Below are 19,152 nucleotides of genomic sequence, written 5' to 3'. Positions count from 1 at the left end.
GTTGGACACTGCTTGATAAATAAAATAAGTGAGTGGAGGTAATGGACACTGCTTATTTGGTTGGATGTGTAATACAATAAATGGTAAATGAAGTGAGTAGTGGGGTGCTGCTTCATAAATAAAGTAAGGGAGTGGAGGTATGGACGCTGCTTACTGTGTCAGGATTAGTGAGGTTGCGCTGTCCTGACTAACATTACATGGATGTTTACCCTGTGATTAAAATCAGCTATAATATGTTTTAGTCGTAATAAATATTGGTTAACAAAGTTATGTTTATGGATGTTTAACAAAGGTCATCGAACATCATTCAGTGTGGTGTGTTTATTGAAGGAGACCAGGACAAACAAAATTATGTTATACACATGATAGAAATTAACAATGCAAAACTACCAACAAATAACAGTCCCTAAAACAATTAAGCTCTAGTTGTGAAAAAATTTCATAAAACTATGCATATGTTGCACCGAATAAACATTCTAACAGTATAGATTAGGATCATCATTTTAATACTAATAATGGCAGATCCCATGCTAAAATTCCTGCCACATAATATATCTAAGCAAAAGCTGATTCTTTCAATATCATTTGTATCAGTAGTATAAAACATGGAATCATAGGAATCATAGAAAATACTTCTGCAACAACATTCATAGATCCCATAACATGTTTTTTTTTTCAAAATTACTAACATGAAACAGCCTACATCAGTCAACAACTCTTGTCAATTGCATTGAAACTAAGTGAACTTCAAATTGCAAACATGACATATACTTGGAAGAACAGTCTCAACAATTCAAACTTCAGGTAGCGGAAAAAAAAAATACAGAAAATTCAGTGGGCCAGATTCCAAAAGAGTTGCTGTTGGTGTAAGCCTGCCCTGATTCCAAAATCATTGCTCTTAGTGAAAGTGACTTACTTTGGTGCAAGGCCATTCTATAAACAGGCCTATACCAGGGGCCACATTCCAAAAGACCTGCTCTGAGCCTGCTCTTAGTGTAAGTGGTCATTTATACTGAGAGCTAGTCTTTTGGATACAGCCCCAGCCTGAACAGATTAAATATAGTTTTGGGACAAATTAAGAATGCATGTCTGTGACACTGCCGGAGACTCTGTCTTTGCAAACTCTGTAAGTAGACCCTGGAACTCTCTTCCAGCTGATATTACCTTACTTTCTACCTTAGGTCAATTTAAAACTAGACTCAAACAACATTTGGCACTTAACTGGCTATGTCAATGTATCGAGCCTGGCTAACTCTCTCTAGAATGTGTAAAAATCTGTTAACCAGCCTACTGTGTAATTTAATTTAATCCTGACTTACGCTCGGGATTAACTCTAACTTGTGGAACTTGTTTAACTTGCTTACTTATGTAATCACTGTAAATAGTCTGTTTGTAATATGTAATGTTGGTATTATGTAATGCTGTATCTGCTTACCCTTGGAGCTTTTCTACCCGGGCCTCCGCTGAAAATGGACATGCATCCAGTCGGACTATCCCGGTCAACAAATGTAAAATAAAAATAAATAAATAAAATGTCTGCAACAAAATATCAAGGCTAGTAACAAAATTGCAGACATCTGACACAGAAGGTTTCACTCTTAACTCCAAACTAACTTCACAGCCAGTTGAGCACCAGCAAAAAAAAGGAGTTAAAATCTATTATGCCAGAAAATTCCAGTGAGCCAATAAGTAAGTGAGATAAAAATGACAAACAGTCTAAGAAATCTTTACTAGGCAGCTGTCACCATCTTGGACTCAGACTGCCAGTTGCAGTGTAGAAAATGGCCAAGTGGTTTGTTTATCATGATCTATGTCTCATGTATGTATGGTGTGCAGAGGAGAACTTCATGACACATACATCCTCAGCTTGCATCTCAGATGCATTTTAACCCCCCACCCCCCGTGTCAGTGCTCCATGGCTCTTTATCTGTTACTTAGGTTAACTTTGTACTACTCTTCCTTGTAAGGAGTACCACCATATACCACTGCAGATGACCTACCAAGCTGAGCCTAGATGCATACATGCACTACTTAAGTAAGGCCTACAGAATAGGCACTGTGAAGGCTGAATGCACTGTCTAATGTGATGTACTATGCTGGTCTTAGCATATCAAAACCAGAACTATCCCTGAAACGTTATATCTGTATCTGCAATTGTGGGAATGTAAATATCATATTGAAAACCTAATACTAACATAAATTTCAAAATGAAAATATGGCATAGTATTAAATAACACTTTCCAAGATAAGAGAATAGGCCATTATTTAAAGTTGGAACATGTCAGTCATTAACTTCATTCAAAAACATCATTGGTACATGCATACAGTGGCAATGCTTCTTGAAAAATATCAGATTGTAAGTTTGACAACCAAATCTAAGTTATGAAGCTTTTAATAAGGACAAAATCAGTGCAAAAATTATTAATAAAGGTCACAACCTGAGTAATTTATTAACCATCTCATATGTTGGTGATGTTCCAAGACACTGAGCAAAATTTCAGTAATAAACTGCAGTTGGCAAATTTCATATAACTTGTATAAACCCAGGCGTATAACAAGGCTGAGGTTTAATTAGATATTGTACGGCATCTAGATGGTCTTAACAATGTTTTCATGCACATTTGGCTTATTTTTGGAATATGTTCACCATCACCAAAAAGCAGATAGGTACATTCTGTATGAGCCTCCTTTTGAGGGTATATTTGAATTAAAGTGTTAATCAAATATTATATTTTCATGGAGAAAGACCCTCAACTGTGCCCTGGACAGAAGACCATCTTCCCACCATAATAGAAAGTAAATATTTTTATACTCTTGGGCGAGCATAAGATTGAGGGATGCCAACAGATAATTGACTTTTCTTTCTTTCAGGTACCAAGAAAAGGGCACGGGAACTATGACTGTGATAATTATGAGTGTACAGTTAATGATATTAGCATTTGTAACATTCCTGAATATGATGCCTTTCTATGTAGGTTGTATGCTGAAATAAAGTTTTACAGAATTATAAAAAGGAGCAAGACTAGTCAGTGATTGTGTAAGGATTAAGGCTTTGGAAAATAAAAAAAAAAAATAATCTGAAATTAGTGCACAATGATTTTTGTTAACAGCAAAGCTGTGCTATACTACAAAGAGAAATGATATGAACAAACTGACTTTGCATATTATAAAAGTCAATAGGGGATATATAAATTCAGAGTAGTCATAGCAGTACTTTTGATGCTACTGTGTAACACTGCCACATGTATTGAAAGAGAGTAAGAGGAAGAGAGGAACTTTACTGTGTTGTTAATGATCCCAAATTGGAAAAGCTTTCATTGTTTCTTAGCATAACGGGTGTCAAAAATGCATGAGTTGCAGCAGTCAAATTATATCCATAAGGACTGCATCAAAATACTTTAAAGACATTATAGAAACCTTGCAAAACCTTTTAAGCTCCAATTCATCAGTGATTGCAGAACAATTTTGATTTCCTTACAAGAAACCAGCTGAGCAGTGAAAGTGTATCTCAATATAATGTAGAATTGTGGAGATTAGAAGAATATTGCCTATCTAAAACAGTAGAGTCTAATGCATTATGAGATCTGTGACATGTACTGCTGATGTATACAAAAAAAGTTTTTTTTTTTTTTTTTTTGAAAAAATGTCTGGTACATGTCATACTCAATTGATAAACAGAAGCAAGTGATCCTTCTGAACCACAACAAGATGTGTTTGAGCTTTTGTTTATTTATTATTTTGTTTGTTTAATGCATTTGACAGGGATAATGAATATTCATTAACAGTTCTATATCAGACTTTGCTAAGGAATATATAATCTAGGAACAACAATATATAATGCAAAGAAATGTAGACACACAGCCATAGTCATAGAAGTGATAAATATTTAACAATACAAGCATATCAATTAGCAAATTAAGACAAGATGCTTAATTGATAAACAGGCTAAATTAGCATTGAAACATTCAATAATCAGGGTATTGGAGTTATCTTATGAATAGGAATGAATATGTTTTAGCAACAAATAGTTATTTAAGAGAATTTAGCTCTATATCAAAATTTGCAAGCTTCATAGTAATCAAAACGATATTTAATGAAAATTAACTAAATGCCTAATAGGTCTACCAAGAGATAACTATGCATTAATTGGTGTAAGATATTGCACAGTGCCATTGATCGTTGGGTTAAAAAAATAGTGCAGAAAATGTCATCAGACAAGGTGATCTGAACAATTGTACAAACAGAAAATGGTAAACATAGAGCAAAGCATGACATCTATGATACAGATAGTGTATTAAAGGTGGTCAGTAACCGCTAAGGAAATTTGACAAATGTAACATAATTGATGTGCTTCTGATCATCTCTGCCGACACTGATGATAAGACACTAAGAACAGAAGGTGACGCATAATGCAGAGGAGAACATTTTATATTTTTGTAGATGCAGAGTACAATTGAATTTGACTAAAAAATAAATGAGTCACCTCAAGGCAGAGATAAAACTGAAGCTGGATCAAGATATTAAGGATGCACTTTCTGCAGCCTCTGCAGTGGATTCTAACACAGAGAAGCATGAACGGGGTCAAGACATGGATGCCAAGAAATTCACATACCCACACACACACACACACACACACACACACACACACACACACACACACACATACACACACACATATATCTATATCTGTTTATGTATATATGGGAACATACATATATACATATATATATATATATATATATATATATATATATATATATATATATATATATATATATATATATAGATATATATACATATATATATATATATATATATATATATAATATATATATATATATATATATTTATATATACACGCACATATATATATAAAACTCTCTCTCTCTCTCTCTCTATATATATATATATATATATATATATATATATATATATATATATATATAAAACTCTCTCTCTCTCTCTCTCTCTCTATATATATATATATATATATATATATACTCATACGGATTCACTTCAAAATGTTGAATTTGCAAAACTTTAAATTTCATATGGTAGAGACTATATGAATGAAGTTTTGAAATCTCGAAACTCTGAAATGAATCCAAAAAAAAAAATAAAAAACCAAGTCTCGCAATGTTTTTGCAGAGGGCAAGCCCTTCTTGCACCCCCTACACCCCTGCTACTCAAATATACAAACTCTGAGATGGCCCTACAGTGAGGAAAAGGGAAATCTCCCATTCCGCCCTGTATGCAGACCTCTGTTCAGAATATCGAGATTTCAAAACTTCTATCATATGGTCTCGACCATATGAAATTCGAAGTTTTGGAAATTCAACATTCTGTTTGGTATCTACTTCTCTGAAGTACAGGCTAACACAGAAGGTCTTCAGCTAACAAAGTTCACAGATGACTGCAAACTAGGAGCCATAATCAAATCTCCTAACAATGGGAACATCCTACAAAAGGGCCTCACTGAGACAGATGCCTGGTGTCAAAGCCATGGCCTCGAGCTCAATGCCAAAAAGTGCATTGTCACCCCTTTTGGTAAAAACTCTGTACCCATGAACTACCACATAGGCAGTAGTCTACTTAACAATGAAAGTGTGATAAGAGACCTTGGGACACAGGTGGACAGTAGTCTCTCCTTTGATAATCACATTGCCACAGTAGTCAGGAAATCCTTCTACATGGCACACCTCATCACAAAAGGTTTCTCATCCAGGAAAAAAGAGGTTGTTTTTCCTCTCTACTCATCACTCATTAGACCCATTATAGAGTACAATGCCCCTTTTGGTATGTACCTCACAAGACATCTACAACAACTGGAAAGGCCACAGAAATACCTCACAAAGAGGATTACCGGCCTCAAACAGATGCCCTATGCAGACCATCTCAAAAAACTCCAGCTTTACTCTGTCGCATATCACCTACTCAGAGGCGATCTCTGCCTAACATACAAAGGTATGTCAAACCCAGAGCTGTTGGACATGCTCCGTGTAAAGAAATCCCAATCCCTCCGAGCTACATGCTCTAGGGACCTAAACCTTGTGACCACAAAAAACAGAACATGCTGGAGGGATAGATTCCTATCTCAGAGACTTTCCATACTCTGGAACAAACTACCTATCTATATCAAACAAAGCTCCTTATTAGCACTCTTCAAGAAAAATCTTGATGATTGGATGGGAGATAGGAAATTCACCCCGGGGATCACTTCTGTGGCTCTGATTGACAGGGGCACAGGAAAATTATTTTCTTGGGTGGCAAAAGCCAGGGTACCATTTGGTTAGGCTTATATAGGCCCTAGGGCCAAAAGCCTAGTACCTACCTATGAACCTATGAACCTATATATATATATATATATATATATATATATATATATATATATATATGTATATATATATATGTGTCTATATATATGTATATATATATATATATATATATATATATATATGTATATATATATATATATATATATATATATATATATATATATATACAAGATCACTACTAAATATCAAATTACGGAGTCACAAGACTCTGAAAACCTAAGACCAGAATCTCGAGATTCCGTAATCTTGAAAGTAAAAAAATATAATAAATGTCAAAAAAAAAATAGATTTAAACAGGTGTTTACAGAAGGCAAGCCCCCCTGCCCCCCCCACCCCCTGCAACTTAAATATACCAACTCTGAGTTCACACTACAGTGGAGTGAACGGCAAAATTTCCATTCCACTCTGCACGGCACTATTTTGTCCTTCACTCCACTGTGGACTGTGGTTTGATCTCGGGAGTTGGTATATTTAAGTTGCAAGGGGTGTGGGGGGTGCAGGAGGGCTTGCCCTCCTGCATATGCTTTCTGAATCTGAATTTTTTTTTGTTTTCGAGATTACGGAATCTCAAAATTCTGGTCTTTGGTATTCAGAGTCTCAGGATTCCGTAATTCGGTATTTAGTAGTTATCCCATATATATACATATATATATATATATATATATATATATATATATATATATATATATATATATATATATATATATATATATATATATATATATATATATACATATCTATCTATATATATATATATATATATATATATATATATATATATATATATATATATATATATATATATATATATATATATATATATATATATATATATATACACATGCACACACACACACACACACACACACACACACACACACACACACACACACACACACACACACACATCTAACTTTATACACACAAACACACTCACACCCACATAACTTTATGCAAAACAAACAGAGCAAAAAGAAAAAAATAATGATGATGGTGATGATGATGCTTATCCCCCCCCCCCCGTATGTGTCACATGACAAAAAAATCTTTATAGGCTTTTAACATTACATCTGCAGTAAGGGAATGATTTCTATAGCTGCAATCAAAATAATTGGAAAGGCTAGACCTATAAGGGTGTGCATAAAAAAGTGGATTATCTAGCAAAGTATTTTAACCAGGACCCTTAGGAAAGCTGCACTTAATATCTATTTGCAAGATGAGATTTTAGCAGTTTGTGGGATGATTTAAGACTATTAATATTTTGCACATTTTATGGAAATACGTTGCAGGCACAAGGATCAATTTTGCTGAATGTTTACTCTGTGTTAGCTAAGGTAAATAGAAGTCTTTGTTATTTGAAGGTGTTCTGACATCTCAAATTGTAGGTAGAATTTGTAATAAAAAGCTTATTATTAAATGGAGAGCAATGCTTGGCACTCATTATAAAAAGAAATGAGTAGTATTGTCACTTGATTGTAGTTACAAATATTCTTGCTATTTGGCTTGGCAGGGTCAGTGTATGTGTATATATACATATATATACATATATATATATATATATATATATATATATGTGTGTGTGTGTGTGTGTGTGTGTGTGTGTGTGTGTATGTGTGTGTGTGCACGCATGTGTGTGTGTGTCTGTGTGTATGTGTGTGTGTGTGTGTGTGTGTGTGTGTGTGTGTGTGTGTGTGTGTGTGTGTGTGGTGAGGAGTAGTCATAGAAAATTAATTTCTATGCCCAGACAATATCAGAGGGATAGACATCCATGGTGGGGAGGAAGGAGGTATTGCTGGTGAATTTATTTAAAACATGGCTGCATAGATTTCATGGCTAACCCTTCATTTTTTAAAGTTCAAACTCCTGTAGCTAGCAAGTGCATGAGTGAATAAAACTTGGTCTACTTTGAGTTCCAAAAACTAGGTATACTGGTGACACTGTCCCACCACTATATATGACTGTCACAAACAATAGCAGTAGGAAATACAAATATTGAAGTGTTCTTGAAGACAATAATGATGCATGGAGCCCCTGATGTATAAATACACTAACTGCAATGTGTATTTGGTGTTTATCAGAGAGAATGTAACCTCAGATATAGTGTATTTAGAATCTGAGGCATGGTGGCAGATAGCGCATACTGGGAGACTGCCAGAAAAACAAGTAACAGGTGGTTCAAGTCAGTTAATGGAATGCTAATTATAAGAAGTGTTGGGTTGTCAAGCTAAACTAGATCCATGAGAAATTAGGAAAACAAACAAAATCCTTCCCTCTACTGATGTGTGAACTCATTTAGTGCACAGAAAGACAAACAAAGTATAGTATTCCAGAGGCTGGATGACGCATCCAGTGACCATACCCTGATAAATGAAAGCTTATAAGAAATCAAGTAAGTGAAAGCAGAATGGAGAATGGAATACAATGCATGGCAGAGGACTAAAAATATGTGGCTGCAATAATGGGACTCCAACACAATGTCATACATTTTAAGGAAACACGTGAAGAGCTCTCAGTGATTACCTGCCTCTCACAGGAAAATAATTTTCTTGGGTGGCGAAAGCCAGGGGACCTTTTTGGCTAGGCTTGTATAGGCCCTAGGGCCAATAGCCTAGTACCTACCTATGAACCTATGAACCTATAAGCTTGAAGGGAAAAATATCCATGCTGATGCATGGAAGATCAGTTGTTGAAGATTCTAGAACACGCTATATATTTGTACTTACAGAAAGAGAGATAGAGGGAGAGACAGACTGTATAGACTAAGTCCAAAACAGAGGATGGGTTTGTGACCTCATTACCAAACTCCATTTTTGCTAGGCAATGCAATAAATTACAGACAATTCTCGAGAATATAAAGGTGTATCCCTGGTAAGAGGAAAATAAAAGTGGTAGAGAATTTTGCATTCAAAGTGCATGCTCACTGACTGGAAAATGATAACATAGTATGAAACTTACAAAAAAGATAGAGATCAGAAGGATCTTTCCATCAGATGTACTTGTGATTTGACATGGCTGGTGGCACTCTTCCATTGGCTACAAGGAAACCTCTCCCCTTTAAAACAGCCTGGTAGGTGATTCTGTGAAATAGCTATAGAGATGAAATTGAGAGGCATGACACACCCACCAATGCAATACACCCGAACTGCTTTTCCAAATTTCAAATGAGATGTTGGCTAGGGTCTCTGGTTTTAAGGAGTAGTAGAAAGTAATACCTCAAGAAGTCAAGATGCCATAATAGGGAAGCATTACCAAACACAGCAAGAAGCAATAAATGTAATCACTGGTGCACATACAGATAACTGAATATTACAAAAAGAGCTAAAGTGTAACATATTTCATTCAAAAAGCAGGAAGCCAAAGAACTGAAACTGGTAAATAAAGGATGGAAAAGAAACTGGAAAATTAAGATAGGAGAGAGTGCGAGATGTAACCAGTCTGAAATAGCAAAGGATTAGATGGAAAAGTACATAGAACCAGTCAGACCTAGGAAGAAATATCCTGGAAGGTCAAAAGAGTAAAGTCCATAACAGAAAACCCAAAGTGAGAAGGGAGAGGTGTGGTAGCAGATGTTTTTCTTGCTTAATGTGTGTGCTTGTATAAACAGTAAAGCTCTTTCTCATCTTTGTTTCATTTAATTGTTCCTTGTTCATAACAAAAATCTAAAACACTGAATTAGCTAATAAAAGATATGACCTATGGGAAAATGATACATAGTGCTTTTCAAAATCTAGAGTTACAACTGACATAAGATCTCAAAGACTCTGTTCAGTCTACAATGTTAAAATCCCATTGCTCAATGTGATGGTTTAATGGGGCAAACTATTGTTCAACTTTCTTATCTTTTTCTTCTTTAGCTTCAGTGGGAATGTACGCCACTTTTTCAATCAAATGTTGTTGAGCCAATAGTCCACAGGGCTGCAGTGAGATTGGGTGTGAGTGCCAAACCACATTATTAAAAGATAATTGCCATTAGGCTTATAAAAGTAGTCAACTTATGTTGTTATGCAGGGACAATTTATATGAACTATTTACTTGTCCATTAAATTTACATACAGTGCAAGTGCTATAACCACAAAAGCAGAAAGAAAAGATACACAAATGAAAAATAAATCTTGGCATGATGCATATACAATCTATAAGCTGTGCAGCTTATGTTATAGTACTTAACAATGCATTACTTAGATGGTAACATACATCATAATGGTCCTCATTTCTTCCATAATAATGAAAAATCCTAATTATGCATACTCTAGTAAGACAAAAAGCTATTATATATAAACAAAGTACAATGGGGAGAACAGGGAATTGTAAAGAGAACACATCTTTGGATTCACAATAACATTTAAAAACAACTAATAAGAATAAAAGTTGCAAATTATTTGTTAGAGGCAAACCCAGTCAAGGCATTTAGTGAAGCAGGGAAGTGGAGGACACAAAGGGGGGAAAATGAAGCAATACTTTATTTATTTATTTTATTTTACATTTGTTGACCGGGCTAGTCCAGCTGGATATATGTCCATTTTCAGCAGAGGCCAGGGGAGAAAAGCTCCTTGAAAACACAGTAATTTTATATATAAAAACAATATTTTATATATAAAAACAATATGAGTGACAGCATTTTGAGGGGAACTAATGCTGTTTAAACCTAGCCATTACAGACGATAGTTTATTTAGCTATTTCTGATTGATTAAATAATCCAAAAGGGGTCAAAATATTGTACCAGCTGGGTGAGACTTACCTTGTTAGATTTTACATCATGAAATAAAGAAATGGCGTACTTCAGAAGTAGTTACACTTAAATCTATTTTTGAAGTGGAGTCTAAAATAAAACAATTTAACTTTTGCAAAGTGGAATGAGCTCAGCTAGGGGTTTGAAGAACCGAAGGATAAGGTAGACAAGGAAAGCAGGACCTTTGCAAGGGTGATGATAACAGTTGCATATGGGCCATATCACTTGTGGATGAAACATGATAGTCAAGCAAGGAAAAATGGGATGTTATTTGGAGTAAGAGGAATGAATGAGAGCAGGAGTGTCAGGTAAGTTTACAGGGACAATAAGGAGTAAGGTATGCAAATGAACAGCTCATTACAGCTTAGTGACACTTCCAGGGTCTTCTGCAGGTACGTCCCACTGATGCCCCTAGGCATCAGATATTATCTGTTGATATTTGCATTAATAATTTCTAAACAATGCTACATACAGGCTACTGATAAATTTAATCTTTTTTTTTCCAAAATTTCTTTATTCAGTTTTTCAATAATAACTGTAATACAACACATCAAGAAGATAAGTCTACAATACATATACAAAGAAAACAATCATAAAAGCTAAAGACTTATTATATACACTGTATAAACTACAAGTCATTACATCAGCAAACAGAGGAGAGAAAAACTTCTTAACATCAATTGAAAGAAGAGAGATAATATGAGGGGCATAGTTTATAAAGAGATAGAGGTAGAAATTCAATCAGTTGTTATAGATAGGTATATTAGGGAATCTATTTAGGTGTATAGTCAGGAAAGGACATAAGCTGCTGATAATGCAAGTTTTGCTTAATATAGGTTTGTCTTAGCAGGTCAATGTGAGGTCTATCTTTAATTCTTGAGAATTACATCTAGTAAATAACCCCAATATTTCTGTTAGTAATGTTTTTGTTCTGTTGTTGTATAAACTAATTTGTGAGATGAAATATATTTAATGGCTAGTTTAAGTCTTTCCATGTGATTGGAGATGTGACAGTCCAATGTTTTGTGATGTAAAATTTAATAAGGGCACACATTGTGATAGATATGTTTTAACATTTTTGGATGTTTATTTGTATTGGCATGCAATATAGATGTCTCCTATGACAGGGTTGTTTTTTTCATATCCCATCTTCTCTAATCTAGCTCTTAAAAAGCACCATAGGTTGTGTACCTTACTACAGTCCCACATAATGTGGAGAATGACAGCTGTTTGGTTTGGGCAGTGTGGATATATAGGTGAAAAATGGGATTGAACTTATTTTGCTTTGATGGGGTATAATATACATTGTTATTAATCACAATTTGTGTGTAAAGCAGCCACTTAAAGGGAATAAACATGCTCCTATTTTCAATGGCCAGTCTTTTGCTTTCTTCAGTAAGTAATTGGTTTTTCATAGAGAATTCTGGTATTTTATGTTTGTTACAAGTTTATATGTCCTAGAGATTGTTTTTCCTATAGTCACAAGATTTTTTAGTATTAGTTTTACTAAGTTAATGTCCTGCAGGTTGACATTAGTTTGTGAAAATTTAGCATTTATAAGATAATGGATTTGACTAAGAATGATAGTATATTTCTTAGGAAGATTGAGTTTCAATCTTAGTTCTTAGTTATAGTATATTAGATTCTTTCCATTTGTAAATTTCCCATATTGTAAGATCTTTTATCAGAGGGTAATTCATTAGATTTAGGGGGTTATTATTTATTAGTAGGTTAGGATTTAGATGGAGCGGTTGTATAAAGGCACGAGCACTCAATAGTTGTATTGATTTGCATAACTTTTGAGTACTTAGGATCATATGCTTAATTAGAGGGTGTTAGTTCTTTGTAAATAAGCCTTTTTGATTTAGGTTTAAAAAGGGAAGAAATCTGGTCTTATATCCAATGGATTTAAGTTGTTCAAACCAGATTTTGGTCCACTGAGGTGTCCAGGTATTAATGTTTGGGTCATGTTTTCTTATCTGTATTAGTCTGTAAGCAGTAATTATACTATAATAAAGTATGAAGTTTGGCAAACTCAATCCCCCCTTATCCTTGGTAAGTACATGTTTATTATATTTAATTTTGGTAGATTTGGGATACCATAAAAATCTTGATATAGCATTTTCTATGTCAAGAAAAAAATTGGGGGGAATATTTGAGAAGGTGACATTTAGTTGAACGAGTATTCTTGGTAATAGATTCATCTTGACAACACTAGCTGTTGAATGTAGAGATATAGTAATATTCTTCCATCTATTAATATAATTTCCAATATTGGCCCATGTACGTAGTAGGTTATTCTTTATGATTTCCTTAAAGTTGGGGGTAAATAGTATTCCTAGGTATTTTATCTGGTAGTTAATCTTAATCTCACTCTCGGGAAATTAATATTCCTTATGGCCTATAAGATTCAGCGGAAATAGGTGGGATTTATTTGAATTTAATTTATAATTAGAGATTTTGGAGAACTCAGCTATTGCTTTGAGTATTTTCGGGAGATCAGTGGTGGGAAGTTGAAAATATATATTTAAGTCGTTGGCAAAGGCAGAGTACATAAGGTTTATATTTACGATTCTAGGAATGTGATGGAAGTTTTTTTGTGAAATAAACAGGAGCAGGGGTTCTAGATAGAGATTAAAGAGGTATGGGGAAAGAGGCAGCCTTGCCTTGCGCCATTGGATAAGGGTATAGGGTTTGTTTTGAGCTTATTTATCTGAATAGTGGTAGAAGCTTTCTGATATAGAACCTTAATTATCCTTATAAATTCCTGAGGAACTCCAGAAAAAGGCAATATATTGAACAGAAAATGTAAGTTAACTCTATCAAAAGCCTTGCTTGCTTCAGCAGTGAGAACATATCTGGGGCATTTATCACTGTTAAGAAGTCTGATAGTGGTATCCAAGAGGAGGATGTTGTCGCTTGTTTGCCTATTTGTCATAAATCCCATTTGCTCTTGAGAGATGATGGAGGGGAGTATAATTTTTAAGTCTATTTGCTATAACATGAGCTAGGATCTTAAGGTCAGTATTTATCAGGGCAATTGGTTTATAGTTGGCTGGGTCTGTTGGGTCAGAGTTTCGCTTGGGAATTAGCACAGTTTTGGAGTTATTAAAATAATTATCTGTTATACCATATTGTATTATATAATTGAAATCTGTTAATAAAACTTTGGAAATAGGTTCCATGAATTGTTTATAAAATTCAGATGTGTAGCCATCAGGCCCAGGAGATTTAGCTGGTTTGAGTTTGTTTATCGCAGCTTTTATCTCTTTTAGTTGCAAGGGTGTTTTTAGAAGTTTTTCCTGTTCATCTGAAATTTGTGGAAATTTTATATTATGCATAAAATCACAAAATGTGTCTGTACAGGGAGGAAGGGGTAAGTTATATAGCTTATTGTAAATGTCTTCAAATGCATCTACAATGTCTTGGTCCATGTGCTTCAAGAGTCCTTCATATTGTATTTCTTTGATCCTTGGTGGATCATTTTTAATGTTTATTAATCTAGCTAGAATTTTTGAAGGTGTTTGTGTCCATTCTGAGTATTGATATATTAATCTTAGCTCTAACAGAGAGAAATTGTCTAGATAATGTTTGTGTAATTGCTTTTGCCAATCGGTTATTTTATCCTCCAGGTCTTTTGAGTACGTATTTTGAAGTTCTAATTCAGCAGTCTTGATTTGGGTCTCCAGTTTATTTTTGATGTTATTGTATTTTTTCTTGAGCCATGCATACTTCTGGATAATGATACCTCTAATGACCGCTTTGGCAGCCACCCATTGCATGTCGTAAGGAATTTGATTGGATATAATGTCGTCTTCAAGTTGGGCTATAATACTAGTGACTTCCTTTGCAACTTCTTGGTTTTGAATGATTTTAGGATTTAATTTCCAATTATTGAAAGATGGGACATTTTGTTTATAGGTTTGAACATTTAAGGAGAGACTAATTTTTGAATGATCCGATATAGATCTGGGTGATACAGTATATTTTAGTCTATAAGAAAGCAAGGTTTGGGAGATTAGAAAAGTGTCTATTCTGGACCAAGTTTTATGAGTAGCTAAGAAAAAAGTAAATCTTGATATTGTTTTATCATATTGAAAATTGGTATAGGGGTCAATTACCTCAAAGGTATTTTGTAGTTCTTCAAGTGCTATAGTAGTACGTTGGGATTATCTGTTTTCAGTATGCGACCTATCTTTGTCTGGGTTTAATAAAGTGTTTTAGTCCCCACCTCTGATGTACAAATGATTTGGGTGGTTAGCTAATATATTAAAGATTTCATAAATGAAGAGATGTTGATTTGAGAAGGGGATGTATATTGATAAAGAGTAGGGGTTTATTTAGGGTATGATATTCACTAGTAAATAATGCCCATCTTCCATTAGGGTCAGTTTTAATAGAAGTGATCTCTCCTTGGAAAGATTGATTTATTATAATGGCTACTCCCCTAGATAACGAGTTATGACCTGCAGCAATTATTCGCGTAACCCATTTCCTTTTCCTTTCCTTATCCCAGAGCTGACTACCCAAGTGAGTTTCTTGCAGGAAGGTTACTTTGGACTTATTTTGATATGTGAGATGCATGATTAAATTTCTTTTTTTTATCCAATATCCCGTTAACATTCCATGAATCTAGTGATATAATTTCGTAATTTGCTTATAAGGTTCTTTATTGATTGATAAGCGAAAAAGTAGTAATATAGCTTGTGTGTTTTCATGTTAAAATTTAACATAGATGAAGTGACTTCTAAACTCCTATACCTCATATAGGTGCCTAACCACTCATTCCTCTGTTTTAGTGAATATGTATGTATCGAGAAGCAAAAAGTAGTTAGACTTTGATCTAATGTGATATATATACATTGAGCAGGGGGATGCCAGAATTACCCAGAATGTTCCAAACGTGAACAATCGTCAGCTACAAACTGTGCAAAGCCTGCTCCTTTTGTTATTGGTATTTACAGGATGATTACTATCTGACCTCTTATGTTAATATGCTAGTTGTTTAATTACATGGCTTGTATAGGCCAAGAGAAATGCTTAGAAAAAGTTGGTATCAGCAGGCACTTATATGTTATACTTCTTAACATTGCTAAAGATATAAATTAACCAAACAACGTTTTGTATAGTGCAGGTCTAAGAAGTGCACTTTGGGAAAGGCAAACTTTGAAGTGACAAACAATAAATATATTCACATTGTAAAAGACTTATTGTAATCTTTAAGGCTACTGCATATTTTCACATGTATATCTGTGCTGGTAATATACATACATCATCTGTCCTTTGTTATCAAAAAACACAACAGTGGTCAAACTTAGAGAGATTTCACATCCAGGTCCTTTCAGCTGTTTTTCCACAAAACAGTGTCACCTTCTCAAATATGCATGAAAGAAAAGTTGTATTGTAGTTCACTGATAATCGTATCGCTAGTATAAAGACATACTGAATAATAGTCTTTATGTCTCAACATATTCAGTTATAGTATTTATTTATTTATGTTTATGTATTCAATTTTTTCACTTTCCCCTCCTCCCTCCCCCTCCCCCTTTGCTTTAAGAGGGAAGAGAGATATGCAAAACAAGTGAGGTAAATTGAGTATTTCCAGTGTTAAATCATGCTGTGCCATAGTATTGGTTAACCTATTAGTCACTTTGTGTGTTTGAAGTAAGCTATTGCAACCATTGGTAATTAAGAACATACAAAACAGTAGTATAGTTGATAGTGTGGGATCCCTGAGTCATGGGCACTACCAAATACAAGTCAGTCAGACTGATATTATAACACTAAGTAAATATATGAACTTACTAATCTCTAAGTAGCATGTTAATTAGGCTATTGTATGCAAATGCCTCAACCAAAATTACATCACCCTGTTTTAAAAACATTATTCAGTGCAGAAATATATGATTCTTCAGTTATATTCCCTCAGATTAAGGTTAATCATTTTGCATTTATAGTTGAATAATACAAAAACACAGTAATAAACATTGAGAAGTGTTTAAGACATGGCAGGATATTTGAACCCCTTTCTTCTAGATGCCATTAAACTCCTTATTTCTTCACAACTGCAGTGACATAAGGAAATGCACCTTTGAGCCATTTAAGCACGCACCCAGAAATGGGGAGCTTTTCAGCATTCATAAGTGTAAGCTGTTGCTAACTAACAGTAACTTAAGTTATCTTGCATAGTAGAAGGTCTTGCAATACTGCAGGGAGGAAGGCAGAGTTACTAAAACCAGTTAGAACATTTTCTTTCTTGGATTTTGTAGATGACAGGTAACGTCTTCTACAGCTTTCTTCTTGGTAGTTAGAGCAGTGTAGTGGCTTAAAATAGTCAATATGAGGTTGCTTTGATGAAAAAAAGGAATCCTGTGTTTGAAAATAGTTAACAATTCTATTTTCAGCTTTCCTGACCCATTTTACCATATTTTCCATTCCCAGAGATGCATTGGGGCACAAAACTAGTCAGTGATGACATCATTAGAGTTGAAAGGTGAAAGGATCATGAAAACTTCCTGGTTTTGAAGATGATTATGGGAAATGGAATGACAAAATGCTAAGCAGACCTTGAGGCCTGTAAAATAAAATGGAGGTTTTGTTTCTACATAGATTTAAGACAGAACTATGCAGGATACCTTGCTGAATCTCTCCTACCATTGTCTTTGGCTTCAAAGAAGGTCAACTGGGTTCTTTCAAGTTGGATTAACTTTGAAGAGTTGCAGAAAAGTGGATTTTACCTCCTCAGGGGTTTCAATGAATATTTTTTTCATCTTTGTGATAGAAAATTAAGGTAGCAGGGTATTTCATTTGAAAATGAATCTTGTTTTCTATAAGATAAGCACAATATTTACTAAGCTTTTGGTGGTTTTGCCTAACTTCAAAAGGGAGATCTTGAGTTATAGAGAGTTTATGTGCTCTCCATGTAAAGTTCTTCTTAGCTTTCTATGCTGCTAATATTAGTTGAACATGTGCTGAGTTTAATAGTCTGATATATATTTGCCTTGGAGATTAATTTGTTTGTGCATGCCTTATAGCTCTGTGGGCTCTTTCTGTTACTATGTCATTCAAGAGGTCTTTATTGTTCAAGAGAAACTTAGTATTTCTTTGATTATTGGGTTGAGTTGTGCATTTCAAGGTCTCTGGAATTCCTCTTATAATGAAGTTATTGTGCCATCTTCTGGCTTCTAAATCTACCATTTTTTGTTGTAATTCTTTAATAGTGCTGTTACTGGTCTGAAGCTTTTGCTTGAGTTCATTTATTTTTAGTTCATTGTCCATAGCTTTGGCTTCATTTTGTTTGAGTCTAAGCCTAATTTGGTCCAGACTACAACCAAATGTGGTTAGTTTATGTGAAAAATCTTGCACTTCTGTTTGTAATGGTTGCACTGCATTTTTAAGGTCCTCCAATATTAAAGATTGTTCCTGTTTTGATCTGAGGGCCATCTTAGCAGCCTCTTGTTGTAGCTTGTTAGTTTTTTGCCTTTTGGAAATGATGGCTTTCTCAGGAGTAGAAATCATAGATAGTTTAGTTTTCATGGTTAAAGTTTCCAAGTGATCTGGTTGATTCTCCATTTGATGTCCAAAGTTAGATGCTTGGTAGTAAAGAAGAAGTTTTTATTTAGTGAATCCTGTTCTGAGAGATGCTTTTTCCTTATTTTTTCTTGTTTTAGGCCTATATGTCTGAAAGAATCCACACCATGCGGTTCAGGGCTCAACTTCTAGTAAGTAAGAGAGATTTCACATCCAGGTCCTTTCAGCTGTTTTTCCACAAAACAGTGTCACCTTCTCAAATATGCATGAAAGAAAAGTTGTATTGTAGTTCACTGATAATCGTATCGCTAGTATAAAAACATACTGAATAATAGTCTTTATGTCTCAACATATTCAGTTATAGTATTTATTTATTTATGTTTATGTATTCAATTTTTTCACTTTCCCCTTCTCCCTCCCCCTCCCCCCTTTGCTTTAAGAGGGAAGAGAGATATGCAAAACAAGTGAGGTAAATTGAGTATTTCCAGTGTTAAATCATGCTGTGCCATAGTATTGGTTAACCTATTAGTCACTTTGTGTGTTTGAAGTAAGCTATT

This window comes from Protopterus annectens, chromosome 12.part0 (assembly GCF_019279795.1).
Source record: "Protopterus annectens isolate FY-2018-M chromosome 12.part0, PAN1.0, whole genome shotgun sequence".
Lineage (NCBI taxonomy): Eukaryota > Metazoa > Chordata > Ceratodontiformes > Protopteridae > Protopterus > Protopterus annectens.
This window is presented reverse-complemented; position numbering follows the sequence as displayed.